The 13,016-nt window shown below is 48.3% G+C and overlaps 1 protein-coding gene and 1 long non-coding RNA gene across 2 annotated transcripts in view; one reads left to right on the top strand and one right to left on the bottom strand.

Moving 5' to 3' along the window:
* LOC132533456 (uncharacterized) overlaps positions 1-2,264 on the bottom strand; it is a 39,170-nt gene extending 36,906 nt beyond the window's left edge. The window contains exon 1 of the long non-coding RNA XR_009545349.1: positions 2,179-2,264. This is a non-coding gene — a long non-coding RNA (uncharacterized LOC132533456). The remainder of the gene's footprint in view (positions 1-2,178) is intronic.
* Positions 1,807-13,016, top strand: part of PAK6 (p21 (RAC1) activated kinase 6) — a 46,333-nt gene continuing 35,123 nt past the window's right edge. Inside the window, exons 1-2 of the mRNA XM_007537330.3 lie at positions 1,807-2,266; positions 2,927-3,010. The gene's annotated coding sequence lies outside the window, so the exon portion shown is untranslated. The remainder of the gene's footprint in view (positions 2,267-2,926; positions 3,011-13,016) is intronic.

The following is a 13,016-nucleotide window of genomic DNA, read 5'->3' as shown; positions in this document are numbered from 1 at the left end:
GGCCAAAAAAATATTTTTTAAAAAATATATAGAATTCCTCTCTAGAAAAAAATAGTAACATTGTTAAAAGGGGGGAGGGCAAATAACTTACCTGGGTAGGCTGCCAGGTTCGAGACCTTTCCCCCACCTTATCCACTTGCCCCACACTGTCTTGGTATTGTGGTATCTTTCATTCTGTCTATTTTTTTTAATTTTTTATATTATATTTATTTATTGGATAGAGACAGCCAGAAATCAAGAGGGAAGGGGGAGATAGGGAGAGAGAAAGAGAGAAACAGAAAGAAACCTGCAGCACTGCTTTACCACTTAGAGAGCTTCCCCCCCATAGGTGGGGACCAGGGGTTCAAATCCCAGCCCTTGTGCACTATAATGTGTGCTCAACCAGGTGTGCCACCACCCAGCCCCTCTTTCTGTCTCTCTACCTGAAAAAGTCAATCTGGAGCTGTGAAGCCCCACTGATGACAAAAATATATCACACGGGTCCACTAATTGAAGTTTTCACAAAAATGCCAAATGTCATGTGGTTTGACTGAACAATGCCATTAAAGCAAAATGTCTACATGTTCAGTCTGGTACGTGGATACTATACTAAAGACATGGTTATGAGAGTCACCTGCCACTGGTGGGTGTGTGACTAAGAACACAACCACACAGTCGTGAGAGCTGGGAAGACAGCAAGCACTCACTGAGTTCCCTGGCAGTGGTCTCTGTACCAGGAGGCAGGTTCATCCCAATTTGTAGGTGAAGAAACTGAGGTTCAGTTGGGTCAGTAACATGCCAGAGATCGTGTGGTGGAGAAATGGCAGACCCAGTTCATGTCAGGACTGAAAACTTAGAAGTCACCCTTTGCACCCAGCACCACACTGTGTTGGGTTCTCAAATGAATATGATCAGCTGCCTAAGGTTGCTTTGGGTGTGAAGAGCTGGTGTGTGGAGATTTGAGAAGGCCAAGCTTCCATGTGGCTGTAGCAGTACTGGAAACAGGAGTTGACTCAGGAGTGGTGTGCAAAGTGGGGTAAGGCCCTAGGCTGAGCATTTCCAAGGTGTAGGTCAATGTCATGGGCAGTATGGTGGTTCAGCAGGAATGATGGGTGATCATGGGAAAAGAGCAGCAGGAAGCCAAGACTGGGGCTTGGGCATCCCTCATTTGGACAATAGGAGAAGAAAAGCAGTGAAGGAGACAGGTAGGCTGGGATGCTGGAGCCCTCCAAATAGGAAAGACTCTCCCTGGTGCTCCCTGGAGTACCCATGTGTGGGTGGACTTCTAGCTGTGCTCATGCTATCCACCCTACAAATATCCCTGCCACTGACCCAGGAGATGAAGTGAGAGACCCCAGTAAGAGACTGGCTTCTGGTACCTGGCAGCCTTGGAAGAAGAACTCAGCCCAGTGGGGGCCAGGGATAGGAATGGGGGAGGGGGTGCTGCCTCCCAGCCTGGTGGCCATGGGGGTGGGGAGCCAGGAAGGCTGAGCCAAGTTGAGCAGCAGCTCTCCCTCCTCCTCCTTGAGGAAAGCAGGGGGGAGAAACGTGTTTTTATAAATAGCTCCAGCCCCATCTGATTTGTAAATTCAGTGGGTTTTTTTTTTTTTGTCAATGACATCACCCTCCTCCCCATGGCAACCCCAGACGATAGCAAAATTGCCAAGCAACGTAGAACAGCAGCCCAGGAGCAGGTCACACCGCCAGAGGATTGAATGGAGAGACCCCAGAGTGAGCTGAGGTGCCCCAGGGGAGGAGGGGTGCATGCTGGCCAGTGTAGAGGCCAAACCCGCAGGAGCCCAGGCCACACTTGCAGACTGGTGGGGGAGGTGCCGCTGCTGGCCTAGCCTGCTGTGCAGGGAGCCCCAGCACCATCCAGGTGACTAAGCCAACCCACTGGCACTGAGTCACTGCTGGCCTGAAGCTTGCGTCCCTTTTGCATCCGCTTATTTTGGGGGATCTGGAAACTTGGGGTGGCACCTGAATCCCACCCCTGCTCCCCTCTCCCCTTCCTACCTGGGATTCAAGGACCATGGGACCTGCAGGGACTCTGCCTTCACCCTCTAAGGAGACAGAAGGCACCCAGGAAGAACAAGCAGGCAGCAAAATGCAATCGCAGACATGGTGACGGCCAGCCACCGTGCCCTTTGGAGGGGTGGGGAGAGCAGGGAAGTCCTCCCGGGCTGGCTGGGAACTCACCTCTGGCGGACCTTTCTGTGAATGAGTGGCTCCTAGGCCCAGCGGTGTGTGGAGAGCAAGACCAGATTGGCTCAGGCTGGCCTGGCAGGTAGGTGGCTCTGCGGGGCGTGGCTCCACTTCAGAGACAGGCAGTATGGCCCCAGATGAGGACAGTGCGGGGCGGGGGGGGGGGGGGGGGGGGGGGGTCTAGGAACATGACAGCAGTTTGTTATCCAAATTAGGCTGCTCAGGATCCCCTGAGCTCACCTGGCAGGGGGAGGAACTGTTGCCAGCCAAGACCAGCCTGCTGGAATCCAGGGGCAGGGGCAGGCAGGAAGCGTGGTCCAGAGGAAGCCAGACCCAGGGGGATGGACAGTGCTGGGCCAGCTCTCATCCTGAATAAGGAAGCCATTCCCTATCATAAGCAGTGCTTGCCAGCGCCTGCTTATGTCCTCTACTGAGTTCTCTGGGCATCTCCTTGTGGAGGGTGCTGGCCAGGCATGGATCCCCTACTCAAGGGCCAGCCAGGCCCACTGCCTGGCCCCCAACTACTGACCCTGCGGCTTGCCCAGACAGAGGGGTGTTGGCTTCACTTCTCTTCCGCCCCAGCCTTCCAGGCACACAGGTGAGTAAGCAAGGGAGGAGGCTGTGTGCCCACAGAGGCAGGGCCACATCAGCCAGGAGCCTTGGGAAGACGTGACCAAGCAAGAAAAGTGCTGAGGTTTTCTTTTTTGCTTCCCCCCCCCCCCCCCCCGATTTGTCCTGAAAGGAGTGCCGCCTTCCTGGGCTGGAGACAAGTGCCAGCCTGCAGTGGGGGAGAGAGCCAGGCCCAGTGGCCCCAGGAGCAGCCAAGGTAAGGTCCCTACTGCTGCTGTTGTGGCAGTTTCCCGAGGCAGGTGGGGGCTGAGGCCTGGGGACTGCCCACCCTCTGGGCCCCAATGCCAGTTCTGCCACTCTCTTTCTGAGGGATTTAGAAGCAGCTCAGTTCAAGCTGATCTCTGGCTCTTAGGCCAGATAAGAAAAGACTTGTTTCTACCTTCATTTCAATCCTCCTACAAGCCAGAGCCTCCAAACCGTCCCTCAGGCACACACCCCTGTGACCCTGCTACCTCTGGGACACTCCCTTCTGGGACTTAACCCACAGATATGGGCGAAGGCACATGGTTTGGGCTCCAAGTCCTGCCCTCATGCTGAGCGGGGTCTGGCACAGGTTCTGACTGTTCTTGCTGTCAGGTGGAGTTTAGAGTTGGCCAGGCACCAGTGCCCCTCTGCAGCACAATTATTGGGCAGGCAGAACTCCACAGCTCAGGTTCAGAGAGTACTGAGGACCCACTGACAAGCAAGCTGAACACTCCTTAGCTCTGTCTGCCCAGCTTCACACACCAAGGTCAGACACCTGGCATTTGGGCTTGGTGGCTTCCTCTCCTCTCCTCTCCTCTCCTCTCCTCTCCTCTCCTCTCCTCTCCTCTCCTCTCCTCTCCTCTCCTCTCCTCTCCTCTCCTCTCCTCTCCTCTCCCCTCCTCCCCTCCCCTCCCCTCTCCTCTCCTCTCCCCTCCCCTCCCCTCCCCTCCCCTCCCCTCCCCTCCCCTCCCCTCCCCTCCCCTCCCCTCCCCTCCTCTCCTCTCCTCTCCTCTCCTCTGGTTATTTATGAGAGAGATGAGAGAAAAAAAAAGAGCATAACTCTCACATGTGATGCTAGGGATTGAACTGAGGACCTCATGCTTAAGAGTTCAATGCTTTATCCACTGTGGCACTTCCTGACATTTTTTTCTAAAAAATTCTGGGGGGAGTTTGTCTCACAAGGGGAGGGGGAAGCCCTGGGTTCATGGCCTCAGCTGCCCGAATTGACCCTATGGAGGGTCAACTAGCTGGGAAAACAGCCTTGGACCAAGCAAGACACCTTCTGCATCTGGGGCTGGGGACAGGGCAGGGGGCAAACCTAGTCAAGAGGACTAGGAGCCAGGACTTCCTGGAAGTTTTCTTTCCACCTAAATAAGCTGTTTCCAAAAGGCCTCTGAACATGGCCGCAGGTAGGAATGTGGGGTCAGCATGAAACCCCCAAGAGCTCACTGGTTTGAGCTGAGATGGCCAGGTCACACAGAGAAGCTAAAGGGAGATCTGGGGTCCCTGAGATAGTGGAGCCCACTCAGAACATGACTCCTAAGGGTGCTCAGTAAGGCCCCCACCCGAGTAACACGTGGGGCCAGAGTCAGCATGAGTCCTTGGCTTCTCCCCCTCAAAAGCCACAGATGGTTCCAGTTGTGGGGGCATTTCCTACCTCTTGGGGAAGGTGACTCCAAGCCTGAAGGCCCCTCTGTGTGTGGAACTGAGCAGCTGGTGCCCGGCTGTGACAGCAAGCCCATAGAGTTAGGGCTGCCAGGTCTAGAAGGGCAGAGGGTAGAGTCTGGGTTGGAACAGAGCAGAAAGTCTGTCTGCATCTTGAAGAAGACCTGGGGTGGGGAGGGGTGGCTTTGGATTCTGCTTTCCTTTTCTTTTCCCTTCTTCCTTTATTTTTACGTATATTTTATTTATTTTAATGAGAGAAAAACACACACCCCAGAGCTCAGCTCTGGTTTATGGTACATGAGATTGAACCTGGGACCTCAGAGCCTCAGGCATACCATTAGGCCATCTCCCCTGCCCTCTGTTCTTTCTTTAATTATTTTTTGTCACCAGGATTACCACTAGGGCATAGTGCCTTAACAGCCTCACTGTTCCTGGCAGTCAGTTTTTCCATTCTTCTGTATAGATTATATATATATATATATATATATATAGAGAGAGAGAGAGAGAGAGAGAGAGAGACAGTGGGAGACACACCCTTCCCACCCTGCACCACTCCACTCTTCTTGTAAAACCTTCCCACTGCAAACCCTCCCATTTGGTGGTCAGGGGCTTGAACCCAGGTCCTCACACATGGTGTATGCTACACCAGTGAGCCACCTTCTGAACTTGCCTTTCTTATACCAGCTAGCTCTGGGGGAGGGCAGCAGGGAGAAGGTAGAAAGACTGCATTCCTGAGGTACCTGGAGTGGGGAGGACTGGGGAGGCTGAGCCTGGAGTGGAGCCCTGCCACAGGACAGAGTGGTGGCCAGGGCTTCAGGGCCCACTCCTAGTCTGGGCTCACTGGCCAGCTGTGATCCACTCACCCATCCAGCCCAGAGTTCCTTTTTTTTTTGCCTCCAGGGTTATTGTTAGGGCTCAGTGCTAACACTGCCAATCCATTGCTCCAGGTGGCTATATTTTCCATTTTATTGGATAGGATAGAGAGAAATTGAGAGGAGGGGGAGAGAGAGAGACAGACATCTGCGAACCTTCTTCACTACTTATGAAGTATTCCCCCCCTGCAGGTGGGGAGCAGGGGCTTGAACCCAGATCCTTGAGTGGGTCATTGCTCTTCATATTATGAGCACTTAACCAGGTTACCCCCACCCCCAGTTCCTAAAGTTATAACCAATTTTCAGAAGAGATAGTTCTTAACACGAGGCAAGCAAGGGTTAACATCTTAGTTAAAGAAAAATGCAGGGGGCTGGGTGGTGGTGCACCTGGCTGAGCACACATGTTACAATGCTCAAGGTCCTGGGTTTGAGCCCCCAGTCCCCAACTGCAGGGGGCAAGGTTTCATGGGTGGTAAAGCAGTACTGCAGGTTTCCCTCTGTCTCCATCTCTATATCCCCCTTCCTCTTTTCTGGCTGTCTCTATCAAATAAATAATGATAATAGAAAAGAAAAAGAAAAATGGAGTTAGCAGCCATTTCCCCCCCTCCTTCCAGCATAAACAGGGCTTTCTACTTCTGTCATCAAAATGTCCTTGGTCAGCAGTCTTAGAATCTGCTACTTCTGCCCAATAGTCTGCTTTAGCAAACAAGTCATACTGTCTGTATACACAGAAGAAAAAATAATCTGTTACACTTGTTGCTGTAAGTTACTAGGGGAAGGTTGATAACTGTATAAAAGAACAAGAGCTATTGTACTCAGGGCCCAGGCTTTTGTGGACATGAGTCCAGCTGGGTCTGCTGGCATCATAAACACTGCTTTGTGCATTAAAGCCTTGGTGTGTCCCATCTCTCTACCTGAGAATCAAGTAACAAATATATATGTGAGGAGAGAGAGAGAAAGAGAGAGATTGAGAATAAAATATAAAGGGAAGAACTTCTGCTCTGGGCTGAAGATGAGGAAGACTGACAGGTGCAGGGACAGGCTGGGTGGTGGCCAGGGGACAGTATGGAGTCAGCGAGGAGGCAGGCCCAGTGCTCTGCTGGCCTAGATGACCTTGGGTAAGGTTCTCTCTTCTTTTTTAAGTTACTTACTTATCAAAGAGAGAGAGAGAGAGAGAGGGAGAGGGAGAGGGAGAGGGAGGAGGAGGAGAAGAGGAAGAGGAAGAAGAAGAAGAGGAAGAAGAAGAGGAGGAGGAGGAGGAGAGTGAGTGAGACCACCACTCTGGCATATATGGTGCCAGGAATCAAACTCAGGACCTAATGCTTCAGAGTCCAATGCTTTATCCACTGCACCACCTCCTTTGCTGCTGGGTAAATTATTGAACTTGTGAAACAGGATTGCTGAGGGGACTAAATCAAACAACAGAGACAACTCAGCAGCATGTGAGTGCTTACCAACAGTTAACGTACCACTGTAATGATTTTTGGTGTTTGGGGAGCAAAACATAGAAGAATTAGGTTCATGCAGGAGGTGGCTTTGAAAGAACCCTGTCCTGAGGAGAAGCTAAAGCACTCAGATGTCAACACGTTCAACCCCAGTGACACTAGAAAGAAATGATTTCAAATCCATTGTCCCCAGATAGCGATTAAAAAAAATTATATATGAAAGAGAAAGGAGGAGAGAACCAGTGCATCACTCTACTATATGTGATGCTGTGGACTGAACTTGGAGCCTCTCAAGCCTGTGCTTGAGAACCCAATGCTTTATCAACTGTGCTGCCTCCCAGTTCACTCAAATAACAGTTGCTTATCTACTAAAGGCTCCTGAGCATACTAAGAGTGCCCTTCTCTTCCCTCATGGCTCTGGTTTGAGCACTGGAAGTGGGTTGTTTGTCCCTGGTAAGGGCAGCCAAGAGGCTGAGTCTGGCCTGGTTCCATTTCTTCTTGAGCCCTGTCATATGGTAGCCCTGATTCCTAGAGAGACTAATGATTTCTGTGTGAAGCACCTGGAGATACTGCGTGCACAGAGACTAGAAAAGGGCCGGACGGTAGCGCAAGGACTGGCATAAGAAGTTCAAACCCTGGGCTCTCCACTTGCAGGGGGGTTCAAACCCTGGGCTCTCTACTTGCAGGGGGGTCATTTCACAAGCAGTGAAGCAGGTCTGTAGGGGTCTATCTTTGTCTTCCCCTCTTTGTCTTCCCCTACTCTCTTGATTTCTCTCTGTCCTATCCAACAATACTAATAACAAAGAAAGAAAGAAACACATACAGAAAGAAAGAAAGAAAAGAAAAGAAATCCTAGCAAATTCCTCAGCCACTCTGGCAGGTGACACAGAAATCAAGGACCTGGTAATGCACACATTACTATGCACAGGGATGAAGGTTCAAGCCCCCATTCCCCATTGCAGAGGAAGTTTCAAGAGTGGGGGATCAGTGCTATAGATATCTCTCCTTTGCATCTTTCTCTATCTCTGTTTCTCACCTTCTGTCAAAAAAATTGTTGAGTTGTGCAGGCATTGAGCCCCAATGATAAACATGATGATAAAAAAAAAAAGGAATAAAGAAATGAAAAGGGAAGGTAAGGAAAAAGAAAGAAAGGAAGAAAGAAAGAAAAGGGAAGGAAAAAGGAAGGAAGGAAGAAAGGAAGGAAGGAAGAAAGAAAGAAAGAAGGAAAGAAAGAGAGAGAAAAAGAAAGGAGGAAGGGCTGAGTGGCTGCACACTTGATTGAACAATACATGTGACAATGTGCAAGAGCATGGGACAGAGAGAGATACAGAAAAGTACAAGAGAGATACCTATAGCACTGATCCCCCACTCGTGAAACTTCCTCTGCGGTGGGGACTGGGGGCTTGAACCTTCATTCCTGTGCATAGTAATGTGTGCACTACCAGATCCCTTATTTCTATATCACCTGCCAGAGTGGCTGAGGAGTTTGTTAGGGTTCCTTTTCTTTCTTTCTTTCTTCCTTTTCTTTTCTTTCTTTTTTTTTTTTTTTGTATGTGTTTCTTTCTTTTTGCCTTCAGGGTTATCACTGGGACTTGGTGCCTACACTATGAATCCATTGCTCCTAGAGGCTGTTTTTTCCCTTTTGTTGCCCTTGTTGTTTATCATTGTTGTTAATATTGTTGAAAGAAGGACCAAGCAGCCATGCACTTGATTGAGTGTACATGTAACAATGTTCAAGAACCTGGGCTCAAGCTCCTGGTCCCCACCTGCAGGGGGAAAACTTCTCTAGTGGTGAAGCAGTGCTGCAGATATCTCTCTGTCTCTCTGTCTCTCTGTCTCTCTCCCTATCTATTACCCCCTTCCCTTTCAATTTCTGGCTGTCTCTATCCAATAAATAAATAAAGATAATTTTTTAAAAATGTAAAAAAGAAATAAAAGATGCCATAAGTTCTTAGAAACTGTAAGGTTTGTCTCAGAGATGTTTCTCTTTTCTTGCCAAAGTGTTACCTGTCTGTGAATTGAAGAAAGGCAACGCCAGCTTCTTTCTGTTCACCTAAAGATCCAAGCAAACCCAAAACATGGCAGATTCTTTTTATTTATTTACTTATTTATTTATTTATTTATTTATTTATTTATTTATAACCAGAGCACTGTTCAGCTCTGGCTTATGGTGGTGCAGGGGATTGAACCTGGGACTCTGGAGCCTCAGGCATGAGAGCCTGTTTGCATAAGCATTATGCTATCTACCCTCTGCCCTACATGGCAGATTCTAGGAGAATAAGCAAGGGAAAAAAGAGATTACCTCATAATAATGAGGGACCACCTCAACCAAAAGTCACCCAAGCTAGCTGCATTTTCTTTTATTTACCAAGGTACTGCTCAGCTTTACTGGCTTGCTGTGGTGCAGAGAACCTGGAACTTTAGAGTCTCAGGTATGAAAATCTTTTGCATAGTCATAATGCTATCTCCCCTGCCTTATTCATTTATTTAGGAGAAAGAGAGAGGAAGGAGGAGGTGGAGGAAAAGAAGAGGAGAGAGAAAGAGCATCACTCTGGCCAGAGATTGTGATGCCAGAGATTGAACACAGGACCTCATGCTTAAGAGTCCCATATTTTATTCACTGTGCCACCTCCCAAGCTGCTGGCCAGCATCTTCTATAAGGCCTCATAGTGACACATCAGAGAGTGTAGCCACCCACATCTTTATAAAGGGATGATGTGCACCTGTGGCTTCTTCATGTCAGCCTCTCCCTTCTAGTGCCACATGGCTTGCCAAATGCAGCATCTGTCTTACGGTGCCATGACTTTCCAAAGCCTCAAGGTAGCCTCTACTAAGGAGGTGCTTGCAAGCAGGGGTGTATTTTCATACCCAGGCTGCTTAAACCAAAACTCAGACCTAGAAAGGGTGTCCAGCAAAGCAGGTGCAGGAAGCTTAAGTCAGTGAAGGGGCCAGTTCCCCAAGGGCAGAGAGCAAGGAGCTATTCACCTGGCTCAAGGCCCCTGCCCACCTTCCCTGCAGTAGAGGTGGGGTTAAGACCAAAACCTGAAGGACTGGTTCTCTGCTTCAGCTTCCTGTGGTCGTTCTGTTATGATGTTTTATTTGTTGTAGTTTTGCTTTTATTTTCCCCCCCATTTTTGTTGCCCTTGTTGTTATTCTTGCTATTGCTGATGTTGTTGGATAGTACAGAGAGAAATCAAGACAGGAGGGGAGAGAAAGACAGACACCTGCAGACCTGTTTCACCACCTGTGAAGTAACCCCCCTTCAGGTGGGGAGCCAAGGGCTCAAACCAGGATCCTTACGCCGGTCCTTGCACTTAGTGCCATGTGCATTTAACCTGCTGTGCCACCACCCAGCTCCCTTGCTTTTATTTTTATAGAGTTATTTGTTTATTAATGAGAGAGAAGAGAAGGATAGAGAGAACACCAGAACATCAGTGGCACATGTGATACTGGGGATCAAACTTGAGACTTCATGCTTTAGAGTCTGACACTTTTTTTTCCATTTTCCATATATACTTTTTTCTTTTTAAAAAAATGTATTTACTGGAGGATTAATGTTTTACAGTTGACAGTAAATACAGTAGTTTTTACATGCATAACATTTTCAGTTTTCCATCGAACAATACAGCTCCTACTAGGTCCTCTACCATCCTGTTCCAGTACCTGAACTCTCTGACACTTTATCCACTGTGTCACTTCCTGGGTCAGGCCACTCTGTCTTTAAGCTTCAAATGAGGGTTCACATAGAATTATGGGAGAAGGTCCAGAGGGTGGAGGGGAGCCCAGTTATCCCACAGTGCCCCATCCATGTCTATAGCACAAGCCTGGGGGCAGTGGAAGGAAGGGAATAGCTGCAGTGACACTGACAGCCATTCCTGTCCTAGGGAGTCCCCAAGAATATGTGGCCCACCCCCTCCTACAGAGGGAGCTGGAAATATTCTGAGGTCCAGGCGTTGTTGGAGTAGGAGGCACAGAAGAGGACCTGCCCTGTTTTCTACGGCCAGGCCACCTCTCTCCAGCTGCCAAGATGCTCTGGACTGACTCAACTGACATTCATCCTGCGGACCCTCCCGCTCCAACAAGGCCTTTGCCCTGCCAGCCCTACATCTTGTTCCTTGTGGAGCTCCAGTTCAGCAAAGGCTGACTCATCAGCACCTCCTAAGAGGACAGGCTTTGCCCACTCTGCCCAGGCCAGTATTCTATTTATTTAGCTAGTTATAATGGTTTACAAGGAGATAAGGTTACAGGATATAGTTACACACCACACCCACTACCGAAGTTCTGTGCCCCCACCACAATTCTCACAAAGTCCTAGTTTGGCTACTTTATCTCCTTCCTTCCTTCCTTCCTTCCTTCCTTCCTTCCTTCCTTCCTTCCTTCCTTCCTTCCTTCTTCCTTCCTTCCTTCCTTCCTTCCTTCCTTCCTTCCTTCCTTCCCTTCCTTCTTCCTTCCTTCCAACAAGTTCATGTATTTCAATTCTTTAAATTTCACATATGAGTAAAACCATCTGATCTTTCACCTCCTTAACTTATTTTTTAATAGATTTTATATATTTATTTATTAATGAGAAACATAAGAGGAGAGAGAAAGAGCCAGACATCACTCTGGTACATGTGCTGCCGGGAACTGAACTCAGTACCTCATGCTTGAGAGTCTGATGCTTTATCCACTGCACCACCTCCCAGACCATTTTTTCTTCTTTCTCTCTTTTTCTCTCTCTCTCTCTCTTTCTTTCTTTCTTTCTTTCTTTCTTTCTTCCTTCCTTTCTTTCTTTCTCTCTTTCTGTCTTTCTTTCTTTCTCTCTCTCTTTCTTTCTTTCTTTCTTTCTTTCTATCAGAGCACTGATCAGCTCTGGTTTATGGTGGTGCAGGGGATTGAACCTGGGACTTCGAAGCCTCAGGCATGACAGTCTGTTTGCATAACCATTATGCTATCTACCCCTACCCTCCTTACTTATTTCACTAAACATAATCAACTCCAGTTCCATCCATTTTGTTCTGAAGGGCACAATATCATTTTTTTTTCTTTTATTAAAGCAAGAGACAGAAAGACAGAGAGACAGGGAAAGAAACCATAGCACTGATCTTCCTTCTGTGTGGTAGGGGCCAAGCTTGAACCTGAATCTCAGACATGGCAAAGCAGTGCCTTGTCCAGGTGAGCTATTCTTCTGTCCCTGTTATCATTTTATTAAATTGCAGAGTTATACTCCATTGATTGTATGTCCCATATTTCTTTATCCAGTCAGTCATCTGTCGATGGCATTTAGGCTGTTTCTACTCTTTAGCTATTGTGAATAATGCAGTTATGACCATAGGGTGATTCTGTCCCTATGAATTAGAGTGTTGTTGTTTTTTTCCTCCAGGTTATCACCTGCACCACAAATCTACTGCTATTGTTGTTGTTGTTGTTATTATTGTTGTTGTTTGTTAGGACAGAGAGAAATTGAGAGAGGAGGACAGAGAGGGAGAGAAAGACACCTGCAGACCTGCTTCACCGCTTATGAAGTGACCCACCCTGCAGGTGGGGAGCCAGGGGCTCAAACCGGAATCCTTGCACCTCACTCGCATGCACTTAACCTGGTGCGCTACTGCCTGGCCCCTGAATTAGAGTTTTTATGTTAGGCTGGTATTCTGATAAACAGGCCCAGATAATTTATAAGTGGATTATCTCAAACTCTGCTCCTCCCAGGAAGCATTTTTTGTTTGACTAGAAGACTTTCAGCTCTGGTTATTGGTATTGTGGAAATGAAACCCAGGACTTCTGTCATACACGTCCTGTGTACCACGTCTTGCCATCTCCCTAGCCCCTATTTTATGTTTTTTAAATATTTATTTATTTATTCCCTTTTGTTGCCCTTGTTGTTTTATTGTTGTAGTTATTATTGTTGTTGTTATTGATGTCATTGTTGTTGGATAGGACAGAGAGAAATGGAGAGAGGAGGGGAAGACAGAGAGGGAGAGAAAGATAGACACCTGCAGACCTGCTTCACCACTTGTGAAGTGACTCTGCTGCAGGTGGGGAGCCAGGGGCTCGAACCGGGATCCTTATGTTGGTCCTTTGCACTTTGTGCTACCCGTGCTTAACCCACTGCGCTACTGCCCAACTCCCCCATTTTACATTTTTATCCTAACACTGTTAGTGCCTTTTTATGTTTTCCTTTTCATTTCTGTATTTTGCCTCCAGGGTTATCAGTAGGGCTCAGTGCCTGCATAACTCCATTGCTCCCAGTGACCATTTATTTTCTTTTCTCTAGATA

Source organism: Erinaceus europaeus, chromosome 16 (genome assembly GCF_950295315.1).
Source record: "Erinaceus europaeus chromosome 16, mEriEur2.1, whole genome shotgun sequence".
In the NCBI taxonomy this organism is placed as follows: Eukaryota; Metazoa; Chordata; class Mammalia; order Eulipotyphla; family Erinaceidae; genus Erinaceus; species Erinaceus europaeus.
Note: the sequence above shows the minus strand (reverse complement) of the source record. Positions and strands in the feature narration are given on the sequence as shown.